Consider the following 18,839-nt stretch of genomic DNA (forward strand, 5'->3'; position numbering starts at 1 on the left):
CGCTGCAAAACACCTGCTCCAACTAAAAGCAACAGCTACGTGTCCGGATCTTCTGGAGTTTAAAAAGGTGAAAGAAAAAAGCTGATCCATAAACGTTAAAACAAAGTCTTTAATCGATTCCACTCAGGATAAAAGAAGAAAGGTATAGCAAACTTAGGTTCACATACATTCATGGGTGAAGCACTGATGGGCTTACGCGTTTCGGATATACATCCGTAGTCACAGCCTGACACACCAAGAACTTTTTTAGATAACTTTAGTTTGTGGAAAACACAAATATGGAAGAAACTCGCTATACAAGTTGCCAAAAAAACACATTTTCTTGTGTTGTTTTTTTATAACAGACTTTGGGGCCGAATTATCATGCTCCGAATGGAACTTGACGCCCCTGTCTCCGCTTGAGCCTTCAGGCTCGCCGGAAACAGAAGTTTTAAAGATCGCTGCTCCATAACTTGTCTGCCTGCTCTGAGGCAGCGGACAGAAATCAACCCGATCAAATACAATCGGGTTGATTGACATCCCCTGCTAGCGGCCAATTGGCCGTGAATCTGCAGAAGGCGGCATTGCACCAGCAGTTCACAAGAACTGCTGTTGCAATCATAAATGCCGAAAGCGTATGCTGTCGGCATTTATCGATGTGCGGCGGACATGATACGCTACATCGTATCATGTCCGCTCGCACTAAGATAAATGGGCCCCTTGGTGTGGAATTCATTGGGCCTGATTAAAGGGACATGAAACCCTAAAATATTTCTTTCGTGATTCAGATAGAGCACACAATTTTCTATAACTTTACAACTTATTTCTGTTATCTAATTTGCTTTGTTCTTTTAGTATACCCTTGATAATGTGCATACCTAGGTAAGCTCGAGAGCAGTAATGCACTACTGGGGACAGGCTGCTGATTGGTGACTCACCATTGTCATTGGCTTATCCAATGTATTCAATTAGCTCCTTGTAGTGCATTTCTGCTCCTTCAACTAAGGATACCAAGATAATAAAGCACATTTGATAATAGAAGTAAATTGGAAAGTTGTTTAAAATTGTATATTCTGTTTGAACTATGAAAGAAAATTTTTGGATTTCACGTTCCTTTAATAATGTTCATTAGGGTGCTGAGGGGTCGTTCAGGGGAGATCATTTTACAGCCTATTACCATAATGGCCCTTCCTGCAAATTAACATGGATAACTGCATGAGATGCCCAATATATGGGGCGAGATTACATATGCAGCGCAGGCTTTAGTGTAACTGCTGAAACCCACATCGCCTGTAAATTCACCTCACACATCGGGGAATCACATAAACCACGCCGGCAGTTTATAAACTGCTGTAAGTCGGATAAACTGGCAATGTCCAAAAATGTGCGGAAATACACATTTCTGAAGTCGCCAGTGACTTAGGAACTACCAGGCATAACAAAAACACAAAAAAATCCTACATAGCCCGTAAAAGTCTAACTAACCTCCCAAAAATAAACCAGACACGTAAAAACCACTATATCCGCCATCACCCCACAGTGCAACTAATAATAAACGTATTAACCCCTAAACTGCCAACCCCACAACACAATATACCTAATTAAACTATTAACCCCTAATCCGCCATTCACCCATATCGCAATCTAACTAATAAATGTATTAACCCCTAATCCGCCATCCCCCCACATCGCAAACTGCCTAATAAAGTGATTAACCCCTAAACCGCCATCAACTCACCATGCAATAAACCTAATTAACCTATTAACCCCTAAACCGCCAACCCCCCCACATCGCAATAAACCTAATTACCCTATAAACTCCTAATCCACCAACCCCCCACAACGCAAATAACTAATTTCATTACTAAGCCCCCTAACCTAACACCCCCTAAATTAACCCCAATGACATCAAATAAAAAAATACTAAGTTAAAATTAAAATAAAAATCCTAACATTACTTAAAAAACAACCTAACATAAGGGATTAAATGCCTATCAGTTGTTACCAGCAGAGAGGCTTACATAACTTAACACAAATATAACTTAACACTTTATTTAACTTAACCTAATAAATAACGACACAGAAACTGGTTATGGGTAAACTATTTGACCGTCACAGGGCAAAATATTTATTAAACTGAACGCATCAGAAAAAACTGCACAACAGGCAAGATGGCGGCAAGCGCTTATCCTAAAACATAACCCAGCACTGCAAGAGGTAAGCGGCCCAAAACGGAATCTGCAGCAGAGAGGCTCTCTGCTCAAGGAAACGCTACTGAGGGGTGTCGAGCTCTTGTGACCCACCCGCAAGGGGAAGGAGGGGCACCCCACGTGCACTTGGGGACATCCGCCCCTCCCACTTTTAGACTGGTCATCGCTCACCCCTTTTCGCCATTCCCTACGCAACAGGGCCGCTACCTCCCGCCACAAGATAGCATAACATAATGCTAACCTTGCCGCCACCTAACAACCACAACCTGCTTACAGGCGGGTTCCTATAGAATTTTTAATATCCTCAATAAAGATATCTAGGGCTACATTCTGCAGGTGAACCCTATCCCTTCTATAGAAATGCTGCTTGTCGGACGTGATGGAGTCGTGTTTAACCACGAAACCTCCCACTCCCGTGACGGTCCTACCAATCGAGGCATTGATCTTTTTCCTAACTCGATAGGCTGCGCTATGACTGACCATGTGCCGCCATTCCAGTCTGGGAATAATATTAGACCACCCGATTACAACGTTCGGGATTCTGATCTTAATCCATGCAATCCCGGCCTGCATGATTTTTGTCAATTCCAACACTGGAATGGCGCCCACATCGTTACCGCCCAGGTGAATAATCAATATGTGGGGCTTACCCCAGCGAACTAGGGCCTCGGAAATAAGGGGGGCTAACCTAGGCCAACACATGCCCCTCTCCCCTAACCATCTAATCGATGCTTTAGTTGCAGGGAAACCCAGTGACTGACCCCCGGGGAGGGATAAACAGCGGGTGCATGCCCAATGGACATACGAGTGCCCGACAATCCACACTCTCCTGGCTCCCTGTGCGGTTCCTGCAACGACAAACAGTGTAAACAACACAGAAATGGAAGGGAAACATTAAACAACTGGCCGAACATAACCGCGATATCTGTTGGACCGCCATCTACCCACATGTCGAATAGCATCTGCTGAGGAACCTGTCATCGCAGCGTTAGTCGCAGCCCCTATACGGAAAGAATGGGAGGCAATCCTGGTTCCGTCTAAACCGGCAGCTGCCACTGCCTTTGCTAAAACTTTGCGAAACTGGTAAATGGACAACGCACAACCATCAGCATGTATTAACAGGGACCCCGGGTTGCCTGGTCTCACTTCCCAAAAGTGTGAAAGAGCTAATACCGGGCAGCACGATCCCGATGTTTTGGGCATAGAAATCCACACCCCTTTTCCCTGCTGATCTGTCTTTGACCGTGGTAGATATAGCAACAGGGAATCTGTTGCAAACCGTAAATGTTCGGCCAACAGGCCCCTGTCAAGTTGTGTCTTGGAGGGGGATACTAATTCACCAACCCTAAGGGCTGCAGAATAAGCCAGGACAAAGGCTGCACGAAACAGGGAAAACTCGTATGGCGTAGCGCAAACCTGCCCTAACGCCTCCACCAGCCGCTCAAGCCGAGCGAGGGTAATGGGCTCCCTAGGGTCTTTATGCTGGGGCTGCGATCTTCCCCACCCTTTAACTACCTGCCGCACAAAGAAAGCGCTAGTTGGGTCAGGCATGCCCATGGTGCGAAAGAAAAATGACAATGCCGCAAGCCGCGAGTGAATACCTCCATGCCGAACCCCAGCCTGCCTGAGACTCACCAGCCAATCACACAATGTAGCTTGAGATGCCTCCACAGCTTCCAAATCTTGATGATGGCAGAATCTTTCCCATTCGTCCCACAAGCTTGTGTAAGAGCGCCAAGTAGACGGGGCTAGTGAAGCCCGTACTAAAGGGAGCAGGGATATCCACGACTTAGAAGCTGCCAAAGAAAACCGGGACAGGGTAAACCTTCTGGAGCAGCATTAGGAGCAAGACGTCTAAAAGTCGCCCAATCGAATCTCGATAGAGCATCCGCAAGCACATTATTAACACCGGGGACATGCTGAGCTTGAAATTGAATATTAAGCTCTAAACAACGCAACACCAAGCGTCTGAGCAAACAGACTACCGCAGCCGAAGTTGCTGATAGGTTATTGACTGCGTGGACAACACTAAGGTTGTCCGTCCAGAAAATGACCGCTTGATTTTCAAAGCATGTTCCCCATAATTCAACTGCTAGCACTATCGGGAACAGTTCTAACAATGTAAGGTTTCGCGTCAGACCCTTTACATTCCAGTCTGAAGGCCAGGGACCTGCGGACCATTGCCCCTGAAAATAGGCCCCATATCCTTTAGACCCCGCTGCGTCTGTAAACAAATGCAACGATTGGCTAGAAGTAGGGGAAGAGCGCCAAAGACAGATGCCATTAAAATTCCTTAAGAAGTCTTCCCAGACTTGCAAATCAGCTTTCATGCCTTCAGTGACTCTAATTCTTTTCGACGGTGCGGGAGACCCTTTTAACTTACTTTCCAACCTTCTGTTAAAAACCCTCCCCATAGGGATTACTCTGCCTGCAAAATTAAGGAGGCCCAGCAAGGATTGGAGTTGGCGAAGTGAAACATCACGACTGGTTAAAGTCGATTTCACCGTAAGTAACATGGCTTGAACCTTTTCAGGAGGTAACCTACACAGCTGCTTTTCAGTGTCAATTTGGATACCTAGGAATGTGAGGCAAGTGCATGGACCCTCAGACTTGTCTTCCGCGAGAGGAACCCCAAATTGTGACATGAGATCTCTCATGGACTGCATCAGCAACTGGCAATCCCGCAAATCCTTTCTACCTACCAGGAGAAAGTCATCTAGGTAATGAGCTATGAAATTTCCACCCACCCGCTGGCTGACTGCCCAATGTAGAAACGTACTAAATGTCTCAAAAAGGGCACAGGAAAGGGCACAGCCCATCGGAAGGCAGCGGTCTACATAGTAGCCACCCTCAAATTTAATTCCCATGAGAGGGAAGGCTGCTGGGTTCAGCGGCAGCAAACGGAAGGCGGCCTCAATATCAAGTTTTGCCAGTAGGGCCCCTCTCCCTGCCGACCGAACCAGCTGTAAGGCGCTGTCAAACGATTGATACTTCACTGAGCTCATATCTGGGTCAATGGCATCATTGACAGAAGTGCCCCTGGGGTGAGATAGATGTTGAATTAGCCGAAATTTACCTGCCTCCTTCTTTGGCACAACCCCTAGAGGGGAAATCACCAAACCTTGAAGGGGGGTGGAAGGAAATGGGCCTATTATCCTTCCCAACTGAATTTCTTTATTCAATTTCGATCTAACAACGTGCGGAAACTGATAAGCTGATTTTAAGTTTCTAGCACAAGGAGCCCCTTGTGGGCTTCGCATTAAAGGGATATGAAACCCGTACAAAAAAAACGTCACGTAACAATATGGCGGCGTGGCGGTCTGGGTACATTCGTAGCCAGGGCTCAAGGGCGTGAACCCTCACCGGGGTTGGGGCCCTTTGAAACAGTCGCGAATCTGTTGGTGGCCCTATTAGCTTGGAAATCTTTTCTTTTGGAACATTCGCTGCCGGGGTGAGAACCCCCGCAGAACTTACATGTGTGGCGAAAGTTGCAGGAGCTACCTTTATCACACTTCCCATCCTGGTACGCCCAACAGGCACCACCCTTTCGCTTACCTTTCGGTGAACGAAAGGACTGGTTCGCGACCCCCGTGGTTGAGGAGGAGGGAGGATGAGAGCCTAGGCGTTGCCAAAGGTGGGTATCGGTGGTGTCAAATGTAAGCACCGGATTCCCTGCCATCTTTTGCCTAAACTCAGAGTCATAATCCCTCCATGCAGAATCTCCATACCTCCTCTGAATCCAGTGTATGTTATCAGTGTATTTCAAGATAGCATGACACTGGCTGGGGTACTTTTCTAAATAGCAGGAAGAGTATACCCTGAAACAAATGAGCCATTCATCAAAAGTTTCCGGGCGCTTGAACCGTTTAGGACCAGTGCCATCCATACTCTTCTCTTTTTGTCTATAAGCTTCTGCTGAAAGCTCAAAAACATTAACGTATCTCCCTTGCTGGATTTTTTTAACCGTCTTAGGTTTTAAATGTCCATGCAAAGAAGGGGTATAAGAGGGCAAAGAGTCACCGTGTAACGCGACTTTGCGCTCTGAACTAGGGGTAGGTAAAGGGCGCTCAATGAACTGTGCTGATGTGTCATGGGGATGCTCTGTCAAAGCTAGTTGCTGCTGCTGTTGCTGACCTGATTTCCTAAAAGTACCCCCTTGAAATTCCTGCCACATCTTTTTTACCATTGAGAACATACGTTTTTGGCCCTTAGTGTGCAGCCCCAATGAAGTGTCACTGTCAGATCCTGACTCAGTAAGTGATAAGTCATCTATGTCAGGTCGGTCATGTATAAAGGCCCCGGTCTTACCCTCTGCAGAGGATGCCGCTGCTTGAGCTGTCGCAACCGGCTGGGCTTCTCTCCTTGTGTCGGGAACTGCTGGCTGCTGAGCAGGTGCAGGTGGTGCGAGATCATGCTGTGGAGCCGCTGAATTAGCTGCCTGGGTAATACTAGCTGTGCCAGATGTTGAAGGCAAAACAGACTCCGTTTGAGCTGTACCCTGCAAAATAGACAAAATTTGGCGAGCACAACGAACACCAGCATTGGAAGGATTACCAGTTTCAATCCCCAGAGACTCATTCCCCAATACAGTGCCCCCTTGAACACCACACAAATTAGGCCTGTTCCCACTCAGCCCAGTCGTCACATTAGCCCTAGGCACACTAGTTAAGACATTCACATTGTCATGAGCATTCACACTGGCCATGAAAGCGTTAACTGGGGCAGAAGATCTTTCATTCGCAACCTGCGCATTCACTTCCGCTTGAACCGCCCTACCACTTGCATGGAATTCACGCACACCTGCGGCATGCACTGGGTTAATAGTGTTTCCCCTCATAGCATTGTTAGTTAACCCTTGAAGCGCAGCATTGCTAGTTAAGGCATTCACATTATCATGAGCATTCATAAAGGCATTCACATTATCATGAGCATTCACACTGGCAATGAAAGTGTTAACTGTAGCATCAGATCTTTCATTCTCAACCCGTGCAATCTCTCTCGCTTGAACTGCCCTACCACCTGCATGCAAATCACGCACACCTGTGGCATGCACTGGGTTAATAGTGTTTCCCCTCATCGCATTGTCAGTTAAGCCTTGAAGCGCAGCATCGCTGCTGTGAGCCTCGCCCCTGTCGCGGGGATAAACTTGGTCTGTACCCTTATATAACTGGGTATGTGTCACACGGCTATCTCTAACCAAACCTCTGTTTCTCATATTGGAGCGGCTGGACCCTCTCATTCCCCTCACTATGCTAGTTGTGGCACCTCGCCTTTGCCCTGAGAAACCTCTTATGGCCCCGCTCCCACGTGACGCCGCAGCAAAGTTAACCCTTCTCTGAACATTTTTCCTCCTTGTACTGCCCCTCATGGAGACTGGCAATCGTTCCCCTACCGGTGTCCTCTCATGGTACTCACCTCCGGTGTAAATGAGAGGACCCGGTCGATTGCCGCCATCTCCGCGTGTGTCTTGCCGTGTATGGGCGGAAATGACGTCACCGGAAGGGGCGGGGCTTATCGCGCCCACTTCCGGATTCGCCGATGGAGCAGCCGCATGGATAGGAGCTACAGGAGGAGACATGGCCGACGCAAGGGACGCAAGTAAGGACGCCATCGCCGACGCAGCCGACGGGGGAAGCGCCGCAAAGAGGGAGGAGACAGAAGAGTCAGGTAAGTTACCCGGCAGTGCCCAAGAAGGCCCCCCCCGCAACTGCCGCCATATTGGTGTTTCCACCCACAGCCGCCATATTGTGTGACATAGGGGGATGTTGAAGAGCCACCATGCTGGAGTCCACACCCACCGCCGCCATATTGGGGCCTACTACTAGGCCTTGCTGGGGATTAACATTGGCAGCGGTAGTGGTGGACTGAACATGGGGGCCAATATCATTGTGATGATGTATCACACAGGGGGAAGGGGGGACAGCAGAGGCGGTCGGTTCCCTAAATATACGTGGGGAAGGGGAATGACTTACTGCAGCACCTCTACCCTTATTAGGCCGTTTTTTAAGTAATGGGGTTGACACGCCTGGCCTGTCAGTAAACAGTTCAGGCGATTCTACCCTTTGTGCCAACACCTGTTCTCCCTGCTCTACCCCTGCCCCATCACTCTCTGCACCTAAGGCCTCTATGCTAGGGGCCCTGACCAGTGCCTCAGTGGCATAGGCCGATCCGGTGCAGCTAAAGTCATGCACTTCAGCAACTGTAGTAACTGATGTGTGTAAATGGCTAGGAGCTGTAACAACTAAGCTATCAGGTTGTGTTTCAGGAACAAAATCATCTAAATCCTCCCCATTATCCATGTCACTTATCTGCTTTTCCTTTCCAGGTCTTGCAAAAGTCAGTGCATGGAATCTTTGAGGAGGGAGTCTGGTTCTTCTAGGACGCTGCATGAAGAAGCTTTGAATCAGCAAGTACTGTAAAAACGTCTCTGCTCAGGATCCAGGAAGAAGAGGGCCAGTGATCAGTGTTGCACACTTTTAAGGTAAGAAGGGGAGCTCCTCCCTACACTAGCAACATTGTTGCAACTAACCCCACACTGCCTCTTCTCCTATCTCACTCCTTTCAGCATTAACCCTTAGCTTGTTTCAGTCCCATGCTGGTCCCTCCACTGTCTTTAAATTAAATAAATTTAAAATGACAAAAAAGAAAAAAGTCTAAAATTACAGAAAAAAATAAACCAAATTATCAAAAATAAAAAAATTAAACCTAATCTAATACCCCTATGAAAATAAATAAAGCCCCCCAAAATAAAAACACCCCCTAATCTAAACTACCAATAGTCGTTAAAAGGGCCTTTTGTAGGGCATTGCCCTAAGTTAAACAGCTCTTTTACATTAAAAAAATACTAAGTGCCCCCTAACAGTAAAAAAAACCCACTCACCAAACCCCCGAAAATAAAAAAACCTAACATTAAAAGAACCTAAACTGCCCATTGCCCCTAAAGGGGCATTGGGCAATCAGCTCTTTTGCAGCCCAAAAAATCCCTAATCTAAAAAAAAGCCACCCCAAAAAATAAAAAAAAGCCTAAATCTAAACCCCAAATAGGTACTCACCGTTCCTGAAGTCCGGCGGAGAAGGTCTTCGTCCAGGCGGTGATATCTTCTTCCAGCACAGGGCCCTCTTCTATCTTCATCCAGGACCAAGGCGACGCGGAGGTGACCGCAGAACAGGACCAGCGACCGCGGAGCCATCCAGCGTGAAGGATCCTCTTCGTACGATCGTCGACACACATTGAGGATTGAATGCAAGGTACCCGTTTTATATTTGGGGTACCTTGCATTCCTATTGGCTGAAATTTTGAAATCAGCCATTAGGATGAGAGCTACTGTTATATTTTTATAATGTAAAAGAGCTGTTTAACTTAGGGCAATGCCCTACAAAAGGCATTTTTAAGGGCTATTGGTAGTTTAGTTTAGATTAGGGGTGTTTTTATTTTTGGGGGCTTTTTTATTTTCATAGGGGTATTAGATTAGGTTTAATTTTTTTATTTTTGATAATTTGGTTTATTTTTTTCTGTAATTTTTAACTTTTTTTATTTTTGGTAATTTTAGATTTATTTAATTTAATGATAGTTTTTTTAAGTAATGTTAGTTTTTTTATTTTATGTAATTGAGGTTAATTTAGGGGGTGTTAGGTTAGGGGGCTTAGTAATTAAATTAGTTATTTGCGTTGTGGGGGGTTGGTGGATTAGGGGTTAATAGATTTGATTTAGTTATTGCGGTGGGGGATGATGGTTGACAGGTAGATATTGCGCATGCGTTAGGTGTTAGTTAGAACTTCCAGGGAGTTACGGTACTAATATATTCAGCGCAAGGCTTGCTGCGCCTGCCTATGTGTGGCGAGGTGAAAATGGAGTAAAATTTCTCCATTATCGCCTCGTAAGTCCTTGCTCTAAATATTTGATACCGATTTGCAACCTGATTCTATGTTAGTTTATGGGAGTAAAATTAGTGGGCAACGGGTGAAAAATTTGTGCCGCATTTATATGCGGGACACCGTATATTTGATTGCAATACCGGACTAAAAACTGGCGACGCCAGTTTTTGCGGGCGACGCTGCATATGTAATCTCGCCCAAGATGCCTTCTACATAAAACCATAACTGCTAGCAACACAATTTCAACAGCAACACATTTGTAAAACAGGCGCATGGGGGTCTATTTATGATAGTGCGGACATGACACAATGTAGCGTATCATGTCCGCCGCACATCGATAAATGCCGACAGCATACGCTGTCGGCATTTATCATTGCACCAGCAGTTCTTGTGAACTTCTGGTGCAATGCCGCCCCCTGCAGATTCGCGGCCAATCAGCCGCTAGCAGGGGGTGTAAATCATCCCGATCGTATTCGATCGAATTGATTTCTGTCCGCCGCATCAGAGCAGGCGGGCAGGTTATGGAGCAGCGGTCTTTAGACCGCTGCTTTATAACTTGTGTTTCTGGTGAGCCTGAAGGCTCGCCAGAAACACGGGCCTTCAATCTCCATACAAAGCTTGATAAATAGGCCCCTTGGAATTGTTAAAGGGAATGTCAAGTCAAAATTAAACTTTCATGATTCAGACAGGGCATGTAATTTTAAAAACTTTCCAATTTACTTTTATCATCAAATTTGCTTTGTTCTCTTTATATTTTTTGTTGAAAGCTAAACCTAGGTAGGCCCATATTCTAATTTCTAAGCCCTTGCAGGCACCCTCTTATATTAGTGCATTTTGATATTTTTCACAGCTAGACAGTGCTAGTTCATTTGTGCCATATAGATAACAGTGTGCTCACTCCTTTGGAGTTATTTATGAATCAGCACTAATTGGCCAAACTGCAAGTCTGTCAAAAGAACTGAAATAAGGGGGCAGTCTGCAGAGGCTTAGATACAAGGTAATCACAGAGGTAACAAGTATATTAATATAACAGTGTTGGTTATGCAAAACTGGGGAATGGGTAATTCCGAATTGGTAATAAAAGGATTATCTATTTTTTTAAACAATACAAATGTTGGAGTAGACTGTCCCTTTTAATATTTAAATGTCTGTCTTTGTTACGGTAAAGTAGGCTCTCTGGATAGAATGACTTTGGTTTTGCAGATGCAAATGAAGGTCTGAGTGTCCCGCTGTGTATGTAACATGATAAAGACACAATTGGCCATGCAGTTGTGTCTCGTTATTTCACAGCTGACAAGGTTGTCTTGTAACATAGTAACTTTGTAACATAGTAGATGAGGTTGACAAAAATCCGAAGTCCATCGAGTTCAACCTATACAAATAGAAAATACTTACAAAAAGCTCCAGTTAAGCTTAAATAATCCCACTAAAAGGTGACCCATTTAATACTAGCAATCATATCCATGAATTTTGTTTATAGAGAGAAATGTATCCAAACAATTTTTAAATGTATCTAGGGCATTGGCATTCACTACCTCCTTTGGTAATGAGTTCCACAATTTTATTGCTCTTACAGTGAAAAAACATTTCCGTTGCAGGAGATTAAATCTCCTTTCCTCCAACCTTAAATTGTAACCTCTTGTCACAAACAATTTTCTTGGAATAAACAGAGCTTCTGCCATCTCTATATATGGGCCTTGAATATATTTATATGAAGTAATCATGTCACCTCTCTCACCATGCAAAAATCATCACCCTGAGTAGCACTTGCTGATTGGTGACTATATTAAGTCACCAATCAGCAAGCGCTAACCAGGTGCTGAACCAAAAATAGGCCAGCTCCTAAACTTATATTCCTGCTTTTCAAATAAAGATACCAAAAGAAAGAAGAAAAATTGATAATAGGAGTAAAAGTAAAAGCTTAAAATGGCATGCTCTATCTTAAAGGGACATGATTCCCAATTTTTTTCTTTCATGATTTAGAAAGAGCATGCCTTTTTAAACAACTTTCTAATTTGCTTCTATTAACTAATTTGTTTTATTCTCTCGATAATCTTTGCTGAAACGCATGTCTAGATAGGCTCAGTAGCTGCTGATTGGTTGATGCACATAGAAGCCTTGTGTGATTGGCTCGCCCATGTGCATTGCTATTTGTTAAACAAAGGATATCTAAAAAATTAAGTAAAATAAATAATAGAAGTAAATTGGAATGTTGTTTAAATTTGTGTTCACTATCTGAATCATGAAAGAAAAATTTTGGGTTTAGTGTCCCTTTAATCATAAATAATTTGGGTTTCATGTCCCTTTAAGTATTGCACAAGAGAAATTAATAAATATATCATGATAAGATATGAGGTACAAAAGGTTAATTCTTTAACCCCTTCAGAGAAAAAATTGCCCAAAGCATTAGAGAATTTTCAGCATTTTTGCTATCGCTCCATTTAAATAAAAATAGAGCCTTTGAGGCCTATTTAACAAATGTCTTGCGGATCTGATCCGACAGTGTGGATCTGGTCCGCAAGACATCGCTGAATGCGGAGAGCAATACGCTCTTCGTATTCAGCATTGCACCAGCAGCTCACAAGAGCTGCTGGTGCAACGCCGCCCCTGCTGACTTGCGGCCAATAGGCCACCAGCAGGGAGGTGTCAATCAACCCGATCGTACTCGATCAGGTTGAATTCCGACGATTCCTGTCCGCCTGCTCAGAGCAGCAGACAGGGTTATGGAGCAGCGGTCTTTGTGACCGTTGCTCCATAACTTGTGTTTCTGGCGAGTCTGAAGACTCGCCAGAAACACGGGCCGTCAAGCTCAGTTCGGAGCTTGATAGATAGGCCCCATAGTTTTTTTTTTTTTATATATATATTTATCTATGAAAACTTTACATCCCAACTCTCCCGGAAGTTCTGGGAGTCTCCCATATTTTAATAGCGGCTCCCTGACGCCTGCAAATTATATACAATATCCTGGAAACTCGCTCTCGGTTTCTCCAGAGCCGGTTGTGACGTATACCCCTGCTACCCCCACAGGGTAGCTCCGCCAAACGGGTCCTGCTTCCTCCCTGCCGACTGCAGCTATGTAGCTGGCAAGTGACCACAGCCTGTAGCCACCCCTGATGCCCGACAGCACCAGTACTCAGGGTCCCAACCTGTGGCAGACTCCAGCTACCCAGACTAGGTAGCTCTGCCAGAGTTACTGACTTTATTGGGACAAACACACATCTTTTATACACACACACATCTTGATAAAACAGGGAGACAATGCCACAGTTTTCCCGCCATTCCCGCCCCTCCAGACTGACCGGCGCCTCCATAGCAACCATATTCCCACAGAATCCCAGGACATCCTGGGGGAGCGGCGGCACTTCCAGGGTATCATTTGAAAGCTCTCGGTCCCCAGATGCCGCAGTCCAAAATGCGGCGTGATTCGTTATTGGGGACCGGAGATACAGCCCGTTGAAGTTATGGGGGTAGGGGTGTCCAAAACCCCCGGTTCCCAAAGCAGCTCCCCTCCAGTAATTCCCCCACCTCTTGTCCTCCCTAGGGGCTACTAATCCCCAAAAGAACGGAGCTCTGGGGCACATGGTTGCTAAAGCGACCAGGGGTAAAGTTAACGGATGTCCTGCTGTCCTGTGGACGACCGGGAGTTCCAGGAGCCTAGCCAGCCTAGGAGGGTTTTCCAGGTCATAGACCAGCTCTTTTCTAAACAAGTTTGGAACACAAAACCATGCAAACAAAAGCTTCCAGAGATTATGGTTGCTCTGAGGAGTCCAAAACCACTGAGAAACAACAGGGGTGAGGTTGTAGGGGGGTGGGGGGTAGCCTTAGCAGTCTGGTGTCCGTGACATCTCCCCCCCTCCAGTTTGGCAGACCTGGCTAGAGCCTTAATGGGTCGGCCTGGGGCTGTCCGACAGTGGCACTCTACTTCTCGGTTGCTAGGAGAGCACAAACATGTGGCACCAACTGTATAAGCTTTTTTCCCCCTTGCCTAATGCAAGGCCTGCCCCCGGTGAGAAATACTTCACGACAAGAAAAGGGTAGAGACCCTGCCAAGCTACTGAGGGGAGAGACAGTCTGTCTCTTCTCCCGAGAAGGAGATCTACCGCTGGGGAGGGAGGTCTGCTACCTCCACTCCATGGGAAACTGTGCTGCCGCTGGGGAGAGATATCGATACCCGTCTCTCCCTGCAAGGGCTTCTCTGTAAGGGGAGGGAGGATGACTAACTCCGCTCCTGAAGGATGGATCTGCCGCTGGGGAGAGAGACCGACTGTCTCCTCTCCTAGAAAGGGGTTCTGCTTACGGGGAGGGAGGACGACTATCTCCGCTCCCAGGGGATGGCTCTGCCGCTGGGGAGAAAGACTGACTGTCTCCTCTCCCGGCTCCTGGTCTGCATACGGGGAGGGAGGACGACTACCTCCACTCCCAGGAGATGGCTCTGCTGCTGGGGAGAGAGACCGACTGTCTCCTCTCCCGGCTCCTGGTTCTGCCTTCTGGGGAGAGAGACTGACTGTCTCCTCTCCCAGGAAGGGGTTCTGCTTACGGGGAGGGAGGACGACTACCTCCGCTCCCAGGGGATGGCACTGCCGCTGGGGAGAGAGACCGACTGTCTCCTCTCCCAGGAAGGGGTTCTGCTTACGGGGAGGGAGGATGACTACCTCCACTCCCAGGGGATGGCTCTGCCGCTGGGGAGAGAGACCGACTGTCTCCTCTCCCTGCTCCTGGCTCTGCCGCTGGGGAGAGAGACCGACTGTCTCCTCTCCCGGCTCCTGGCTCTGTCGCTGGGGAGAGAGACTGACTGTTTACGGGGAGGGAGGACGACTACCTCCACTCCCAAGGGATGGCTCTGCCGCTGGGGAGAGAGACCGACTGTCTCCTCTCCCTGCTCCTGGCTCTGCCGCTGGGGAGAGAGACCGACTGTCTCCTCTCCCGGCTCCTGGCTCTGTCGCTGGGGAGAGAGACTGACTGTTTACGGGGAGGGAGGACGACTACCTCCACTCCCAAGGGATGGCTCTGCCACTGGGGAGAGAGACCGACTGTCTCCTCTCCCTGTACCTGGCTCTGCCACTAGGGAGAGAGACCGACTGTCTCCTCTCCCAGGAAGGGGTTCTGTTTACGGGGAGGGAGGACGACTGGCTCCGCTTCCTGGTTTCCTGGAGCTGTTACAGTTTGTGGGCAGAGGCCGGCGGCTCTCTGCCCTGTTGTCAGCGCTTCTGCTGGGGTGGCTCCCTTGTCCAAGTCTATAAACTCAGAGCCAGACTGCTGATCAGGATCCAGCAGCCCTGGTTCCCTTTTTCTTTGTTGCCACTCCTCCAGAGTCGAGCTCCATGAATCCCAGAGGGCTGCACCCCAGATCTGTATGCCCTTGGCACGCTGGTTAACAAGATCTAGCAGATCAATTATAAAATCTAGATTGTCTAGTAGCCAGGATTCCTCCAAGAGATACAGCAGTTCCTCTTGGAGCTCAGAGATATCCTCCAGACCCTGATCCGTCTCGCTCCCAAACTGTGGGTCCTCTGTCATTTTTGTAAATAGCAATCCAGGGCCGCTGAAGCCAAAGCCCTCTGTGGGGAGCCATCCTCCAGCCATGGCTGCACTTGCATAACGGGTAGCCGTCCTCCACCCACATCTCTTGCTGCACCAGTCTATATAGAACAGATAGCCATTCTTTCTTTGACTGTTTTCCCAGAAAAGGCACTCTCAAGGTCCACCGAACCCGGAACCTCTGGTCGTTCGTGGGGAGGACCTTTCCATCCTTCCGTTCCTGTTGAAGAGCCTCCCCCCAGAGGTCTCGGAGGGCAAGGTTCCTCCATCCCAGAACGTCTTGTTCCGGACAAGCATCATTTGTTCCGGTCAGCATCTTTTGTACTCTTCCTAGGAACTCTGCCGTCATATTTACCGGCTACTGTGGCACTTCTCCTCTGTCAGCAGGAACCTTGTAAAAGAAGCAGATAACACCGCTGCCAGCCAATGTGACAGATACCCCTGCTACCCCGACTGGGTAGCTCCGCCAAAAAGGGGCCTGCTTTCTCCCTGCTGACTGCAGCTATGTAGCTGGCAAGTGACCACAGCCTGTAGCCACCCCTGATGCCCGACAGCACCAGTACTCAGGGTCCCACCCTGTGGCAGACTCCAACTACCCAGACTAGATAGCTCTGCCAGAGTGCCCTTCCTCTGCCTGGAACAGGCTGCTATGTAGCTCAGGAAAGTGATTCTAGCAGGAGCCCACCCAAATAACTAGACAGACTAGCATTCAGGTGAAAATAGAACTGACTTTATTGGGACAAACACACATCTTTTATACACACACATCTTGATAAAACAGGGAGAAAATGCCACAGTTTTCCCGCCATTCTCGCCCCTCCAGACTGACCGGCGCCTCCATAGCAACCATATTCCCACAGAATCCCAGGACATCCTGGGGGAGCGGCGGCACTTCCAGATTCAATTAGAAGGCCGCTAGTTGCACCTGCCACCACACTGGCAGTGAAGGGATTAATCAGTGTGTAAAGTACAACTAACAGTGTGAAATACTCTTTAGTCTGTTCAGTGTGAAATACGCTTTGGTCTGTTCAATCTGAAATATGCTTTAGTCTGTTCAGTGTGAAATGCGCTTCAGTCTGTTCATTGTGAAATACGCTTCAGTCTGTTCAGTGTGAAATACCCTTCAGTCTGTTCAGTGTGAAATACGCTTCAGTCTGTTCTGTGTGAAATACACTTCCCTCTGTTCGGTGTGAAATACGCTTCAGTCTGTTCAGTGTGAAATACGCTTCAGTCTGTTCTGTGTGAAATACACTTCAGTCTGTTCAGTGTGAAATACGCTTCAGTCTGTTCCGTGTGAAATACGCTTCAGTCTGTTCAGTGTGCAATACGCTTCAGTCTGTTCAGTGTGCAATACCCTTCAGTCTGTTCAGTATGAAATACGCTTCACTCTGTTCCGTGTGAAATACCCTTCAGTCTGTTCAGTGTGAAATATGCTTTAGTCTGTTCAGTGTGAAATACGCTTTAGTCTGTTCAATCTGAAATACGCTTTAGTCTGTTCAGTGTGAAATACGCTTTAGTCTGTTCGGTGTGAAATACGCTTTAGTCTGTTTGGTGTGAAATACGCTTTAGTCTGTTCAGTGTGAAATACCCTTCAGTCTGTTCAGTGTGAAATACGCTTCAGTCTGTTCAGTGTGAAATACCCTTCAGTCTGTTCAGTGTGAAATACGCTTCAGTCTGTTCAGTGTGAAATACGCTTCAGTTTGTTCAGTGTGAAATACGCTTCAGTCTGTTCTGTGTGAAATACACTTCAGTCTGTTCGGTGTGAAATACACTTCAGTCTGTTCAGTGTGAAATACGCTTCAGTCTGTTCATTGTGAAATACGCTTCAGTCTGTTCAGTGTGCAATACGCTTCAGTCTGTTCCGTGTGAAATACCCTTCAGTCTGTTCAGTGTGAAATACGCTTCAGTCTGTTCCGTGTGAAATACCCTTCAGTCTGTTCAGTGTGAAATATGCTTTAGTCTGTTCTGTGTGAAATACGCTTTATTCTGTTCAGTGTGAAATACGCTTTAGTCTGTTCAATCTGAAATACGCTTTAGTCTGTTCAGTGTGAAATACGCTTTAGTCTGTTCAGTGTGAAATACGCTTTAGTCTGTTCAGTGTGAAATACCCTTCAGTCTGTTCAGTGTGAAATACGCTTCAGTCTGTTCAGTGTGAAATACCCTTCAGTCTGTTCAGTGTGAAATACGCTTCAGTCTGTTCTGTGTGAAATACACTTCAGTCAGTTCGGTGTGAAATACGCTTCAGTCTGTTCAGTGTGAAATACGCTTCAGTTTGTTCAGTGTGAAATACGCTTCAGTTTGTTCAGTGTGAAATACGCTTCAGTTTGTTCAGTGTGAAATACCCTTCAGTCGGTTCAGTGTGAAATACGCTTCAGTCTGTTCAGTGTGAAATACCCTTCAGTCTGTTCAGTGTGAAATACACTACAGTCTGTTCCATGTGAAATACGCTTTAGTCTGTTCAGTGTGAAATACACTTCAGTCTGTTCAGTGTGAAATACGCTTCAGTCTGTTCAGTGTGAAATATGCTTCAGTCTGTTTGGTGTGAAATACACTTTAGTCCGTTCCATGTGAAATACGCTTTAGTCTGTTCCGTGTGAAATATGCTTTAGTCTGTTCAGTGTGAAATACGCTTCAGTCTGTTCAGTCTGAAATACGCTTTAGTCTTTTCAGTGTGAAATACGCTTTAGTCTGTTCAGTGTGAAATACGCTTTAGTCTGTTCAGTGTGAAATACACTTCAGTCTGTTCAGTGTGAAATACGCTTCAGTCTGTTCAGTGTGAAATACGCTTCAGTCTGTTCAGTGTGAAATACGCTTCAGCCTGTTCAGTATGAAATACGCTTCAGTCTGTTCCGTGTGAAATACGCTTTAGTCTGTTCAGTGTGAAATACACTTCAGTCTGTTCGGTGTGAAATACGCTTCAGTCTGTTCAGTGTGAAATACGATTCAGTCTGTTCCGTGTGAAATACACTTTAGTCCGTTCCGTGTGAAATACGCTTTAGTCTGTTCCGTGTGAAATACGCTTCAGTCTGTTCCGTGTGAAATACGCTTCAGTTTGTTCAGTGTGAAATACGCTTCAGTCTGTTCAGTGTGAAATACCCTTCAGTCGGTTCAGTGTGAAATACGATTCAGTCTGTTACGTGTGAAATACACTTTAGTCCGTTCCGTGTGAAATACGCTTTAGTCCGTTCCATGTGAAATACGCTTCAGTCTGTTCCATGTGAAATACGCTTCAGTTTG

This window comes from Bombina bombina, chromosome 7 (assembly GCF_027579735.1).
Source record: "Bombina bombina isolate aBomBom1 chromosome 7, aBomBom1.pri, whole genome shotgun sequence".
In the NCBI taxonomy this organism is placed as follows: domain Eukaryota; kingdom Metazoa; phylum Chordata; class Amphibia; order Anura; family Bombinatoridae; genus Bombina; species Bombina bombina.